Here is a 16,596-nt window from a genome sequence, read left to right as displayed (position 1 = left end):
AGAGTGTCTTTCTCTATTCTTAGTTCAGGTGCTTGGCAAAGGCATTTCTGCTTTTAGAAATTTAGGATTTTACCAGTTAGACAAGGCGTATTGTATTGTTATTCTCTCTTGCCCACCTCAACCCACACAAATGTCTTCCTAGTATCCTTTTAAGAATAATATATGTTTTGAAGCTCTCTGAAAGTAATACAAATGGAGAATAAACTATCAGAATAGTAGAAAAGCTTCTTGTATAACTGCTGAGATATGAAATGGTTTAAGAGTGAACATGATAAAATTCATGTAACTTTTCTACAACTTTCTTGAAGAGGAATGGGTACAGAGGTTTAGATAAACCAGTTTTTGCATTAACAGCAGGAACTTAGCTGATATCATTTGTATTATTTTAGCTATTACTTCTTTGGAAGTTCTAAGTATTGCTCATTCATTGGCCTCTGATCCAAATTCAAACACTGAAAAATTTCGCAGTTACTCTTACTCTTTTCTCCTTTCAAACTTTATTGAGAAACTTCTTAAGGCTTTCATCAAAGTAGTATAGGCAGTGTTTACCCTGTCCATGTTTCTACTGTGTGCGAACACATTTTGAAAGGAGCCTTGTGAATTTTTGTCTCTGGGAGGAAGAGACCATTTGAGAGTATGGTGGAACAGATATTTTGTTTTCTGCTCTCTTAGTGGATATCCAAGAAATAGATGATTGAACTATCAAAATGTTTGTGTATGTGCATAAATACACGTACACATGCTTTTAAAAAACCCACACGTTTATATTTACATGGAGAGAAGTTATCCTTGAGATACCACAAGGTTGCATTAAAGCTTGCTTTGAAAGATTAAAAAAATAATAATAATTGTGTGCCCTGAAGGGCAAAGTAACAAGAAATCTTCCACTCTACATCACAACTAAATATGTACAGTCTACAAACATCGCTAAATGTACTGAGGGATGGAAGGTAAAAAGCCCTACCGTCTTATACTGTTGGAAAAGAAATTAACTTTAGAGTGTAATTGGAGAAACATTGTAGCATTCTCTGGCTTCCACACTTGAGGGAGAATAAAATTAACCAGTAACATAAAATTACAATGTACACGCAAATTAGAGTGCTTCAAAATCCCTTGTTATGCAGTTAGTGGAACTACTGCAGGACCCTCAAACACTACTACTGCCTCTGAAATACATGTTTATGTGGTTTCCAACAGTCTTACAATCTCCAATGAAAAAGCATAATTGTTGAGATAGGAGGACTGTTTTGGTTGCTACGAGATTTATAATTTAGAGAGGAGTTTGTCAGAATTGAAATACTATATTGATGATGTTCTCAGATAATATCTGATCGAGATCTGCTGTGGTAAAGTATTTACTAAAGATGTTTTACAGGTAGTACTTGGCATTATTGGAGCATGCATGTGTGTGTATAAAAGTGTTTGTTGCTATAGAGTCACAAGTTTTACACGATGATAATATGCCAAATCTTTGCAATATGCCAGGAGCACTTGTTTTAAATCTTTCTTGCTAGCATTTAAGAACTTAAAGATACAGGCAGTTCACGGAAGTGCTAGGGGGATGTCTTTGCAAACTAAATAAGCTAAATCACCCCCCCTTTGATGGGCCTCCTTTTAAAAGGTTATACAAAAGGACTGTTTTGTTTGAGCGGATTGCCTTCTACTTTGTGAAAATCATATATAAATGAGTCCCAGATCAATACTCTTGAGGCTGCAAAAGGTAAAAAAAAACCCATAAAAGATAGATCAGAAGCTATATTTTAGCAAAAATGTCTCTTAAGTGCTGTTGTCTGACACTACGAACTCCAATCAATGTGTCAGTATTTTGGAATTTGAAAGGAAATAGGGATCAGACCTGACAATCCAGAGCTGAAATTTGATGCTCTGGTCTTTTTGATAAACTGACAGGCAGTGAAAATTGCACACGTCTGCAGGGAATCAGGAGAAAAAGAGAGACAGTTTTGTAGAAAGTCTGCTTATGATTCACAAAGGCATGCATTTTATCAAAATGGATTGCTTTTGCAGTGTGTGGCAGGTTGCCTTCCTTTTTGAATGGAAGCTTTTGCAGCTTGTAAACCGGTGAGTTTTGTACACACCTACAATATACTATGACTTCAATTGGCTTACAGTTTGATTTGGATTGCTCTCCTATTCTTGCAAACATAGCAAATTTGATAAAAACAGATTATCAAAAAGGAATTGGGAACTTCACCCCAAAAGCTTTTTTTTTCTCTACATGTACATTCAAATTTGACAAAACGAACTTTAAAAACTATGTTTATCAGTAGCTTGAAATAACTGAAAAGTATTCTTCACATTTCATCTTCATAAGCATCGAGTCCATTGGATTGTTGTAATACTTTTCATGAGACTCTCAAAACATGCTGCAAATGCTCAGACTTAGAATATTTTATTCATACAGACAAATATAATTGTGCCTACATTGCAGGCTGGTAAACAAACTCTGCAAGATTGGATGGCCTGCCCAAGATTGCATGGCAACCGGGAGTCCATTGTGGGGACAGAACTCATGACTCCTCCTCAGAGTCACCTCCTCCAAGCTCAGGAGTGATGCATCCCAACAAAGAGAAGGTCAGACAAAAATCCAGGAGGCCTACGTGGTTGAACAACTGACCAACTCAAGCTCAAAAGGAAGCCCACAGAGGGTGGAAGCAAGGGAAGCCTTGAGAAATTTTGAGCAGACAGGGATCATTTTTGGAAAGCTAAAGCCCAGGTAGAATTAATTAGGCCAAGGATGTCAAGGACAATAAGAAAAGCTTCTATAGAAATGTCAGCAACAAAAGGGTGGCCAGGGAAAATATGGGTCCTCTTCAGAAGGAAACGAGATCTGGTTAGCCAGGATATGAAGAAGGCTGATATATTTAACAACTTTTCTGCCTCTTTCTTTACTGGGACAGGGAGAATGAAGAGTTACCTGCCGTGGGAGATAATCAGGTGTGAAACAATCTAAGCGACCTGAAGGTGCATGAGTCCATGGGACCTGATGAGATGCATCCATGGATCCTGAGGGAACTGTTGGATTAGGTTACTAAGCCACTATCCGTCACATTTGAGGCATCATGGCAGTCTGATAAAGTTCCCTCCAGCTGGAAAAGGGGAAACATAACCCTTATTTTTTGAAAAAAGGAAGCAGGGGAGACCTGGGGAACTACAGGCCAGTCAGTCTCACCTCTGTGCATGGCAAGATCGTGAAGCAAATCTTCCTGGAAACTCTGCTTAGGCACATGGAAAATAAGGAGATGTTTGGTGACAGCTAACATGGCTTCACTAAGGGCAAATAACACCTGACAAATGTGGGAGCCTTCTACAGCAGGGTAGCAGCATTGGAGGATAAGGGGAGAGTAACTGACATCATCTACCTAGACTTGTGCAAAGCATTCGACACTGTCCCACATGATGTGCTTGTCTCTAAATTGAGGAGATATGGATTTGATGGACAGACCACTCAATGAATAAGGAATTGGCTGAACGTTCACACTCAAAGAGTTCTGATCAATAGCCCCATGTCCTGCCCCCTCTACTATTGTAACTTAATTTTGTTTTCATACATATAAACATGTTTTGTACACGCAGGCAGCTTGCAGTAGAATTGGAATCCCCTTGTGTTGCTAGAATCTCTGAGCTTTGAAACACTTCTCTTTACAGTTTGTTTAAAATTTTAAAAGATCCCTGGCTCTGTTGCTTTTACGGCCTTTACAGAGGTCACAAAAATTACAGCCTGTAAACTACTTTGTCATTTTAGCTTCAATATATAGTCTTAAAAGAGAGTAAATACCGCTACTTTTCTTTAGTAGAAGAGTGTTCTTAAACACCTTGTTATGTAAGGAAAATTCTCTGAATTTAATCACTTGTTTCCCTGTGCTCCTGGAGACATCGGTGATATCAAAGGGAACTGTCAGCTGTGTTCATAAAGTTTGAAGAGGTGGCTAGACGAGCTGGAAAGTTTGGCTTCTTGGTTTTATTGGCCATTTCTGAAATTAGAGTGCTGTGCCATTTAGAGATGATTGTGCGGCTGTGGGGACAGAAAGCAGTATCGCTGGAGGGGAGCTGCAAGGAACTGGTATAGCAGAATAGAGAGAGGGCATGGCCCTTAAGGGGCTATAGCTTGTCAGACCTCATCTAACTGAATCTGGTTCAGTCTAACTAAAACTGAAATAATTGTTTGCAATTTGTGTATCTTAAAATATGAAAAACGCTCCTGATCTCTTCATCACTGAGGCCTTACTGCGTTCCGTGCCTTTGATGGAAGGAGAAGAATAGCTGTCTTCTCTTAAATGAAGTTACTATACTGTAATCCTTTACTTTATCATACTATACTGTATGATACTGGGCAAAAGCATCCAGTCCCAGGCTGCTGCTGTTTTACCATCCATTATCTTGATTTCACATAGCAGCAGCAGTAGATAAAGTGAGTCTGACCATCTCAGCTTCCAGAAATTCATGTCTAGCTTTATGTTCATGGATCCCCTACATAAATCACGCGCAGTCGTGTCTGAAATAATTCTCTGCCAAGGCTAATACAGCTGTTTCATTCTTATTTCATATCAGGCAGTAAGCAGGGTATGATTGTTTATGCAGCTGGGCACCTTTTGCTCACTAGCTTTGCTCTGTTTCAAGCATTGTGAAGCGTAATCTAAACAGCATGTTATGTTCCATACAGGCCACTTATGTGGAAGAATCAATAATGGAAAAGTAAGTATCGTGTTATCAAACAGGGGGGAGTGTCATTTGGTTTCTTTAACACTATTACATTGCATACTGATGTTTCATTGGAGGTAAAATCCACCTACATTCATTGCAAGCAAGGGAAAACCACTGCTACTACTAGTTCTTAAATAAGTGAAAGGTTGTTTACCCTGGTGTCTTTCCCTCTTAATGTATATTTTCACCTTGGGGAATGGCTGCCTGTTATTGATTTATCTAGTAAAAAGTATAACCCAGAATACATTAAATGCGGTAGGTCCTATTCAAACTGGCAGCACGTGTAAATTTTTAGCTCTTTATTGGAGGATAAAGGAGTAGCCTCTTTCAGTTTTATTTTACAGATATATTTATTTATAAAGGGATACATTATTATATGGCTATTGATTTTTCCAATGTGCTTGTAGTTGTGCCCCTCCTGTGCCTTCTATTTTTTTTTAATTCTTAATGGATATGCAACAATTGTATCCCTTTCAATCTGAGCCTGAAAATTTTTAATTAAATAACTTTCAAGTGTGTTTGTTGCACCTATCTGATTTGACCTAGAGAATCTGCATTAGTTGATTGTCATACTAACACGCTATCGCTTCAATTTTGGCCAGTCTGACAAGTGAAAAATAGATGTCTGACATGTGACAAGCTGCTGAATATAAATTCTGTCAGCATTTGCTCCTGAGAGAAAGAGAAAAGGTGAGTGTTCGGAAGGGGGTGAAGAAGATATGGGGAGTTAGAAGAGGCTGGAAAAAAAGTAAGGAAGAACATTAGCTACTTCTAAAAAGCTAAAAAGAGAGTGCTAACAGTTAGTTGTTAGTAGAAGCTAGCAAGTCAGTCAGCTCTCTTTTCTGTTGTAGATGTATAAACACCTGCAGAAGTGTACCATAATTTCAAATTGATAAGTAAATAAAAGCAGTGAAGAGGGACATTTGTGCTGTTATATTCAGGTATGTTGTCAGATCGACCTGATTCCTGTATTGACTGTGCTGATACTTTGCAGAAGAAGATTATAGAAACATTTTAATCTAAAATTCCCAGCTAAGTTCTAAGTGATCATATCCAGCACAGACTTGAGTCCTGTAGCACATTCTGTTTATTTTCTGCAGTGAAGGCTGTGTCTGTTTTGTTAGTCACGTAGCTGAGAGAGGTGATTTTATTTAATTCTCCTATCTTATTTTGGAGTATGGTGTTCTACGCATATAGAGAATCAATCTTGCTGGTGTTTGAAAAACTTCTCCTAAGCAGAAGTTCTGCTTCTGCCTGGCAGGAGTCAAAAGGGCCATGGACATATTTCAAACCTTCATATACCTGAGCAGTTTATTACTTTTTGAAAAAGTGAGTACTTTAAGCTACTACAAACTTCCTAGCTCTAAATTGACGAACATCCCCCTAAAATTTGATCTACATAGTTAAAGCTATCTTTGTTAAAATATTGTACGAGCATTAAGATATGTTTATTTGATAGCAAACAAACAGAAAAGATCTTTTGACTATTTCTATCCAATGAAGCTTGTTAAAGGTCAGTCCCCTGTCAGAAATCAACTTAACAGTACAGAGGGTGAGGATAATACGTGAGGCTGCACTTCAACACTGTCTCTGTGATTGCCAGCATCTGTTGTGGTTTCCAGACTTGTCCAATGAGATTTGCTAATGCAGTTGTGTGTTTGATGTCATGCTACTGAATGCAAATATATGGAGCATGTTACATCCAATATAGCTCACCCTCAGGGAGAATCTTATTGCCACATTTTCCTTTATACAGTCCAAGATATACTGTGAAGATAATATAGATATATAGGTGAAGTTGAATCATAACTTAGATACTGTATTTGCATCTATAAATATGAACCTGAACTGCAAAATAAAGAGTTCAGTTCAGACTTCCACAAAATTCTTGTCTGTTCAGATCAGAATTGAGATTGAGACCTTACAGTAATGCAAGGATGTTTAGCAATCATTTAGAGAGAATGTTGTAACTATTTGCTCACTTTTTGAGTTTCTGACCATTTCTACTTAAGTGGAATGTTCTGTGGGATATGCCTTCAAATAGTCTTTATCCTTGAAGATCAGAATAGTGATAGGTGACATTTGGAAACTGAAATTAGAGGAGGATTTTTTTTTTTTGCTGACATTGTATCTACTAGTAGGTGATGCAGGGAAGTTAAATGTCTGGAGGAATAGATTCTGGCTTTGTGACTCATGCTTTTACTATCAGTTCATAGAGTACATGGTTTTGAACTAGACTAATTAATGGCTTTACTGTCATGACAGAAAAATCAAAATTAAAGTGTATTATTCCATTTGTAGCCAATGATGGTTCCTAAGAATTCATATTCTGGATAAGAATACATTCCACCATGAATTTTTCAGAGGCCAAGTAAATTCCTGAGTATCATCCCATGGCCAGCCAAATTCATGCGCTCAGATACTGTCATGATAGGTGTGATATGAAAATACAGAGACAGAAACTTTACTCCTGCCATCAATTTTCTACTATTCTAACTTTTCTTGCTTTTTATTTCATTGAGGCTTGTTCTAATGAATCAAAGACTGGCAGGAGCCAGATGTTTATGTGAAGGGAGATCTAAATTTTAGGCAAGTCCTGTGTGTTACTTCTGTTATCAAAATGCCTGACAGCTATCTGTAGAGATAATAACGTGACCATAGCACATTCACATATTATAGCTTGGTTTTGTAAAATATACATCCGTTGTAATGCATTAACATCTCCTTTTACTAATTGAGGTGCTATCATCATCTCTAACAGGCAGAAGTTTGATTGAGTTTTTTATGGGATAAAAATAATCTCTTACCCTGCTTACATCTTCAGAAAAGCTTACAGAAGTATGAGATGCATTATTAACTAACAGTTAAACTTCATTAGTTCCCAGACCTTCTAAAAGAGTCAGACAACATATCTACGATCAAGCTTCTACCTATGTCTTTATTCTAGAGCACTGGGCAACCCAGCTCACTTTAAGCCTTGCCCTGAAAGCAAGTAGAGCACCTGGGACTTGACCTCCTCACCAGTGCTCTTATCCTTTGTATCTGCCTCACTGGCCTCCCATGGAAGGCTTTCTAAATAAATCTTCACTTGAGTACTTAACAGATTACTTTCTTTGAGAGCCTTTGTGCAGCTGACCCAGAGTTCTGATAACCGCAGATCTGCTGAACCTCCAGTAAGGGGCTGCATTAGATGCAAAAGGTAGACAAGCTGGTGAAACAAAGGCTCCTTCCCCTCTAGATTGTTCAGCTATGAAAGAGCAAAGTGAAATCCTATGTACAATCACTAACTATGAGGGTAACACTTCCAAATCTGAATTTTTATTAAAACAGTAGGGGCTGAAAATGCCTGGGCTAAATGCAGGTGAGACAGGCCCCTTGAGAACTATGGTAAAGGAAAGGCGAGTAAATCAATATGTGCCATGGGATATCATAGTGTCTGAAATGGCGTGATAATGGCAGCAGCTGAAGCTTGCATCGATGCAGCAGGAACTGCTTTTTGCTCCACTGATGACAGTTGTTCAATTTCAGGAAATACAGAAAGTTCTTTTTCATTATTAAAAATTAGCCAGAAGGTGTCTATGTACCAGGTACAAATGTTTACAGATTGTTAGAACAGTCCTTTATGTTACGGAACACTAGTCCTACCATACATGCACAGGAAGGTCAATGAGTTATTTAACAATTGTGTTTTACTTACAAAGGAAATAGGGCAACAATGATCTAATCCATTTAGTCTTAATAGTGAAATTTACTCTAGAATGTAAAAAATGTTTTAGCTCATTTAAATAATGGCTGTGATTATAGCACACTAATACGGTGCATTCTATACTATGTAACATGTTATGAATAGCTCACTGAGTGAATTTTTTAGTGTATGTAAATTACATAGAAACACGCAAGGTGCATCTCTGAACTGTTTTTGTAGAGCTGATTGTAGGTCTAACTGCTATAGGAGGAGGCTGAAAGAGCTCTGTTGAGAAGCATTGATTGATTAATAAAGAGTGCAGCAGCAACAGACATAACATTGCAGTTATAGATTTTCCATGCTTTATCTTCAGGGCTTGTAAAGATACAGTGGTGATCAGATGATGAGGTTTTCTTTCACCTTGCAGTAACACAAAACAAATCATGGCATTCTGCAATGCCACAAAACAGCTTTTTGCAGAACACTGAGTAAAAGAAAACTCCTCCACAATCACAACCTTACAGTTATACATTGTCCCTTTTCCTTCTGATCTCCTTTATGAGAGATGCTTCCAACAATAATTTTAAGTAATGTCCCAAAATTAGAAGCAAAGTGGGAACTGTACATTCAAACACTTAGAGATTCTATTTTTATTAAATTGAAAGTGTGAGTGGAAAGTCACATGTGAAGCATGCATGCATTTTGTGCCTGCTGATAGAGACAGAAGATTTGCTGGAGAAACCTGTATTTCAATTCAGTTTAACCAGTATAATGACCTGTGGTTAAAAATCATATTTGTTAGAATAAGACAGTAGCTGTGACCCTGATTAACAAAGAGGAGATATAAACAGATCCAGATTGGCATGTGACCAGAATAAACCTGAGTTGATATTTTTATGTGGAAGTCAAATCCTGGCTGGGAAAACACCCCATTTCAGCTATGGGAGGACTGTTCACATGGGCACTGCTGAAAATAATGAATGTTCTTATTATCTGTCATTTTGGTGCACCCCTGTAACAGACATCTAAATGGGAACAGAGAGAAGAACTGCCATAACAACAAATGTTGTCTTTACCACGGAACTTCTTTGAGGGACATACAAGTTGGAATAGGTTCTTTGAATATTTTTGCATTACTACATACCTCTCCAATAAACATGCACTTATCTAAGCGGGGCCCAAGTTATTTGAAGTTTATTTTAATGAGTTTCATTGTAGGTTGTTTTGTAGCTGCTGTTAAATCCACTGATCTTCCTGTTGTTTTAAACCCATGCTCAATAACATTTTGTCTTTCACTTGGCAACATGAGAGATCTGTAGAAATGGGATGTTTACTGTACTCAGATTCACAAACACATGAAACAAATGGAAGAAGTAGGTAAAATGTAAGATTAGCAAGAACCGCTGGAAGTTTTTCAGGCAGTAGTCTGTTCTTTACATTGACAATAGCCCTTTCATATTTATGCTTTTTTTGTTTTAAGTCACACTGCACCCTCTTTTATTCATTTGCAATATAAATTAAGAACCAGAACAGAGTGCGTGAAGTTCTTACTACACAGTCTTTTTTTATATTTATAGGTACATATATTTTAGAGACTATCACAGAACAAAATTATTTTTAAGAAATAAACTGCTCTTAGAGGAAGCATCTCCTCAAGGATAATTACCTTTTGCCAAGCTGCAATTTAAGTTAGCTGTAGTATTCCTCACTTCCTAAAACCCCAGTGAAATTTTATTCTGAAACATTTAACTTGTTTTGTTCATTTTCAGGGGTGATTTTAGTTTACTCATTGTTGAAGTGGTCTGGATAAATATCTCTGTAAATGTAATACAAATACATTTGCGACACTCTAAGCATTTTTTCTCAGGATAAATACTGGAATAAGAAAACATGAGGTGCCCATCTCTATTAGATATGTTTCTCTGAGGTGTGAGTTGAAAGCTAACTCATTGGTTTTCTGTACAGTACTTGAGCTTAAAAAAAAAGCCCTGTATTCAATGTTAGTCCAGATCTCTTCTCTCTGTACAAGCTGTCACTGAAAAATGCTTCAGTCAGAACATCATCACTAATGATAGATTCCATTTTCAGCATGTATTGAAGAAAACCCTTTTGTTCCACATGCAGCCCACACAATGACGCAGCATTCAATGATCCCAATGTTGAGAACCTAAGTGAATGTTCATTAGAAACTTTAAAGTGTCCAGTTATAACACTAAAAGATTTTTTTTCCTATGCTTTTAATTTTTCTAATAACCTGGAGTATGACACAAAATAAGACCTGACATATTCTGTATATGAAATGACTTGAGATGGTCCAGTTCCCTGCTGTTCAGGTAACATTAACAAGTAGATGCTCATGTTGAATCTGTTCTGTGTCTAAAAACAACAAATTTGATTTCAGAATATTGTAGGCATCAGGGGACTCAAAGTCATACAGTTATAAATAAATAAACAGTGCTGTGCAATTAGCTAACTTTGTGATGTAAAAAAAATGTATGCACTTGTAGGCATAATGCATTCCAGATTTTGCACAAGATTTAGCAGCAGTCTGTTTTAAATATCAGCAGAGAAAATCCTTTTCTATTGACCCAACAAGAAAACAAGTGTGAATTCTAAATCAATTGCTTGCCAACACGTTATGGCACTTTTTAAAGACAAATATGCATATACTTGTATTTTAAACTTTTAAATTACTTTCATCTGATGATTTTAAGTAGATTTCCAAATTTTGATTAATATGTAGCATACAGTATTTCTAGGATCTACAGGGATCAGACTTTTCCACTCTTACAATAAAATTACACGTGTCATGAAAGCCACCAACTATTTCAGAGTGTACAGGAGTACTTAAAAACAGCTCAAAATGGAAAATGAAAAATTCTAGTGGAGACTTCAGGTGAATTTAACTGCATTGTTACTGCCGGGAATATGATCAGAATAAATATTGAAAGATTTCATGTGCCACAGCAGTGCTTGTTAATGTCATCCTGAGGCATTGTTTTAGTATTGAATCTGAGAGGAGAGAGACACTCTATCAACATTGTGTCCTGGGAAGGAATAAAAAGCCACTTCGTCGTGGTAAATACTGAACGCTATCGGCTTGCCAAGTCCTCAGTGGCACTGGACTCTTAATGTGGAAAGCAAATAAAATGGGAACTGTTTTCCAAGAAGATCTACTCAGATTGCCTCAGCACTTGGGTATATTTGCAGAGAGTTCCAAAAGGGATGGAAGAGAAAGCTTGTTTGCCTTGGCTTCCTTAAATACATTTGCAGAATTAAAAAAAAAAAAGCAACAATACATGTGTCTGACAGACTTAAGTCTATTGATATGCAAACATGTTTCAGAAAAACTCTAAAGTAACTAACCTTAGCTAAAATAGTACCCCTGCGGCAGTGCCAGGATCAGCTGTATTCTCTATAGCTGTTTGCCAGCATCTGCTGGAACAAGCTGAAGGGATGAGGTGGATTTATACTTCACTGCTCAATTTTATTTCCGGATCCACATCTTTTACTCCTTCCTCTGCTCCTTTTGCTCTGCACCTGTGTGTCGCTCCTTCCCCAGCAGTCTTTAAACTGCTAACAATTGCTCAGATTCACTGTGCCCTGTCAGACTTTGATTTTAAGTCACTCCCTGGAGCTTTTACTTTAATACCAACAAGAGTATACAAATGGAACACTTTGTATTTCTTTCTCCTAATGCAAGCCAACCTGCCTGGCAGGGGTGATAGCGGTTGGCACTCAGACTATCTATGCTACCTCCTCCCTTCTGCTCTCCCCTTTGCCTGCTGATCACATTTTATTTGGAATGATGCAGAGAGGCAAAGTAGAATAGGTTCATTGGACTGAACAGATGCTAAAGAAAAAAGTGGCAATAAGGTACTTAGCTTCTGCCTGTGATGTCTGGATCCCTTGAGAAAACTTCCTTAGAACAGAAAAGATTATATTATAATGATACCGAAGGAAAAAAAGTGGAGGGTTTTAGTGAGAAATGCATTTTCTGCTCTTGATTTTCCGTCTGTTGAAGACTACCTCAGGTCACTCCTCACTGTTCAGCTCTTACAGAAACAATATTGTATTCCTTATGCCAATTGTTAGTTGTGGAGGAGCCAGAGCACAAGAGGTACTGTCTTCAGAGGTTCTTGGCACTTTTGCATATGCTTGTCATACAGACTGGGTGCTGCAGCAATGAAGAAATAGTAGCTCAATGTTTAGTAATATTGTATTTCTGTCTATGAATGGCGTTGGTCTCCGGTTTGTTTGCAGTGGTAATCTGGGGTGTTGATTTTTAACGAGCAGGGCTTTCATGCTTTGAGTTAAACCTCCACTACAACGACTGAAATCACTTGGGACTCTGACATTCCTATATTAGTTCTTAATTGTGGAATTTGCTGCCCTTGCTGCTCCAGTGGAATTCAAGATTGTTGATCTTTGGGGCTTACTGTGAGGCCTATCTCTTCTCTTTGGCAAAGAAGGATTAGCCAGGAAAGGGGTTATTAGGACCAGGTGAGAGTTTGGTTGAGGTTTTTTGGGGGGTTTTTTTGGTTTGGTTTTTGGGTTTTTTTTTAAACTTGACATTGTGTCAGTCTTGACACATAGTATCCAGTAAAATAATGGGTAAGGATTATGTATTTTATTCATGCAATTGCAGTGCCAAAACCCACATGTGATAATCCAAAGGCTGAAGAGTTTTGAAGTGTCCATTTGATTTTCCTTTAGTCACTGTACTAGCATGAGCAAGCAATGCTTTAGACATAGGCTATGGTCAAGCATTTGATACAGAAGATACCTAAAAGAATGATTTTCCTGTGCAAACTTTAATGACGATAAGGAGAAAGCAACACAGAACTCAGTCGTGTACAGCAGCCAACAGGGATTTTGCTTTTCACTGCATCTATATGGCTCTGAGTCCCTGCATCTTTAATCATTTACATCACTGAAAAGCTTTTTAAAACTGCACATGCAGACATTTTTCTATTGGAGTACCACCAAAAAGTCCGTGTAAGCACAATATGCAGGGAAAAACATGTCTTGAAAATATTATCCTGTGGGGAAAAACAAAAAAAGCAGGTATACTGCAAAGGATTTCTGCCCTTTCCTGGAGTCATGACACTTTGTTAATATTGGGGCTATGCAAACAGATTTATTATTTATTTACTTGGAAAACGAGTAGAAAAGGATAAATCTCGAAGCAATATGGAAGATTCTTAGACTAAAATACCCTACAAAACGCATAGGTAACATTTCTTCTCTTTTTCCCATTCATAGCTCCTCGGTTGTCTCCATGAGATGCTTTATAGTTAGCATTGAAACTTCTGTTTTTATATAGGGTTATTTTTTTAGTTCTAATAAAGACATTTTGATTTGGGAAGGTTGTATTATGGAGTGGCAGGAGATTTATACTTCTCCCCACCTTTCTTGTTAGCTAAACCAGCTTTGTAATGCATTAAATGGTACACCATAAAAGATCTAATATAACCTGAAATAGCTTGGGTTCTTAGAAACATGTAAAACTCCGTGTTAAATGAATATTGCTAAAGCTCTGTCCGATTTCCATATTCTTCCCACATTGTATTTGTGTATAATAGGCTTCCAGGACTGTTCATGACCTTACAGCTGTCCCTTTTGTTTACAGTCCACTGCTCTGTCCTTGAGATATGCTGCACGCAGAATAAAGACAAAATCATGGCTTCAGGCCTCCATCTCCCTCCTCTGGAAGTAAATAAAGCCTATATAAAAGATTCTCCAGTCAGTACTGTTGTAGATACACATGAGTAATAAAAGTAGGATGGTAATAAAAGAAATGAAGATCAAAGGGGTATATAGCTTTTTCTCAGGAACTTGCAAGAAAAAGCCTCTTAATTGTTGGGGTTTTTTTAATTATTAAAACCAGTTATCTTTCTCACCTAAAACTTAATAGTGGACAGATGCATTTCCTAGTAGTTTGACAATTTTCTTTTTGAAAAAAAACTGTATCCTGCTCACAGACAAGCAGCTGGTTTCTTATAGAGTTAGCAAACAATCAACAGAAATTTGCAATACCACTTCACTAGCATGATGGTGATGTTGGGTTTATTTTTGCTGCCATGCAAATTTTCATTCTCTTTCAGTAATTTTTTTTTTCTGCTGATATACTGGTTTTTGGCAGGTGCTCAAAACTTCCTTGTTCAAATGTATTTGCAGATGGCACAGTCGTGGGTTCTGCATGGTGTCTGAGTAGACATTGCACAGCCTGGGACAAAATTACAATCACTAATTATTTTAGAATGAAGGGCATATGTGAGATTTCAATATCAAACATTTTGATAACAGCAGTACTGTGCACAAGCGTTACCTAATGTAACTGTTTATGAAGTTTCGGGGCTGAATTTGGCTGAGTTTTTAACTGAAGGATATGACAGTGAATATCCAGAGCACTGTGGTTTTGGCTAAGAGCTCCATATGTGGAGGATGGCCCAGAGAAATATAAACAGTGCTGTGCAGGTAGGGGAGCTGTGCAGTAACACTGAGAAGTGCAATGGTTTCTCAACGTTATATTAGTGTCCAAAACATGAATGTTTTTACTCAGTTTTCTTCCTGCACTAGAAAATGTATCATTTTAGTCAAATAAATGGGATGAATGCCTGACATTTATATACTATGAAATAATTGTGTGACTCATAGTGTAAACTCAAATAATTTAGATGACAGTTTAAACTTTCTAGAAATTCCCAAGTATTTGTGAATATTTGGATCCATGCTTTTCTGTGGGATTTGAACTTTGTGAATGATTTATAATTGCAGGAAGGTATAGCTGCTTGAGTTAATCAGGTCTTTATGGAGACATCAAGCAGCTATTTCAAAGTGTTGTTCCATATCCAGAGAGTAGTTTTGTCTGTTTGTATGCAAGCAGCTCTGCTGGTGAGGACTGTTCCACAGCTCTGGTAACATTCCTGAAGTTCAGCATCTACTAGGTTGCAACTGGATCTGCAGACGTACTGACTGCATGCTTCTAAACATCCCCAAAATCACCAGCCAGGCGGCAAACACCGTTTTTTCTCTTCTTCCTGACACAGATTTTCTATCTGACACCATTACTTCAAAGAAGGGTCTTTCAGCTTCCCTTCCCTTAATTTCCAGGACCAGTATTAGCCTGCCAGAGCACTTAATAAGGTTAATTATCTCTATTTTCCTGCCCTCCACCTGGTGAACTGTACAGTCACAAACATAAGCAATAAAATCAACACAGTGTGCAGAGGGATTTTAAGCACAAGCCCTCTTCACTTTAACATGAAAAACTGACTTATTCAAGTAGAACAGTCAATTCTCTCCTCACATTTTCTGTGTGTCTCCTTAGTGCTTACAGTTATTCTTTAGGATTTGTCCTGCCAGGATTTATCAGTTCCTTCTCTCCAAATATCTCTGTACTTAAGGCCCTCTCCTTCAGACATGGAGTGTATCTCTGACCTTTTCAATCAGTATCTTTCAATGTCAGGATTTTTACAGATTAAAAAAATACTTTTCTCCTTGTATGAAACTTGACCTTTCCAGCATTTTTCTTGGTCCTTCCTCAGCTTTAGGTAGAATTCAGGTTTCCCAAATTATCAGAATTCATCCTATTATTTATCGGGTGATTAGGTAGGTGTGTATGACATTTAAATGAGTAAAAATACAGTCCTGTTCCAAAACAAGTTAAGCTACCTAGAAAATAACATTGAGATATAAACCCACAAGCAGTCTGTCAGTAGGACAGAATCTAAAGAGTAAGTCATAACACTTGTAGCTCAGCTGTATCATGTAATTTTAATTGTTTATCACTTCTAATAGTTACATGTGTAAGTTTTAGTTACTGTGGGTTGTCAAATGCTCTGGTTAACACTCTATCTCAATTTTTTGATTTTTTCACTTAATTCATGCAATGGCAGTCTGTTTTTTATTGCTCATCTCACTCATGGGAGTCAGGGCATTTACTTTCACGTGCCACATTGTTTGAAAATACTAGTGAAAAGGCACATGAACTGTAAAGAAATCTCCCCTGAAGTCTTGAAAGCAAGCTCTGGGAAATTTTAGGGTGGATGTCAAGACAGATACATGTGTGTGTATGTGTATGGGGGGAGATTAGCATCACATGAGCCTACAGAGCTTTAGCACAACACTTCAAGCAGCCAGAGTGGGTTCTGGCAGTCCATATTCTGGCAGCTGATACTGAGCTG

The sequence above is a fragment of the Phaenicophaeus curvirostris genome, chromosome 13 (genome assembly GCF_032191515.1).
Source record: "Phaenicophaeus curvirostris isolate KB17595 chromosome 13, BPBGC_Pcur_1.0, whole genome shotgun sequence".
NCBI lineage: Eukaryota > Metazoa > Chordata > Aves > Cuculiformes > Cuculidae > Phaenicophaeus > Phaenicophaeus curvirostris.
Note: the sequence above shows the minus strand (reverse complement) of the source record.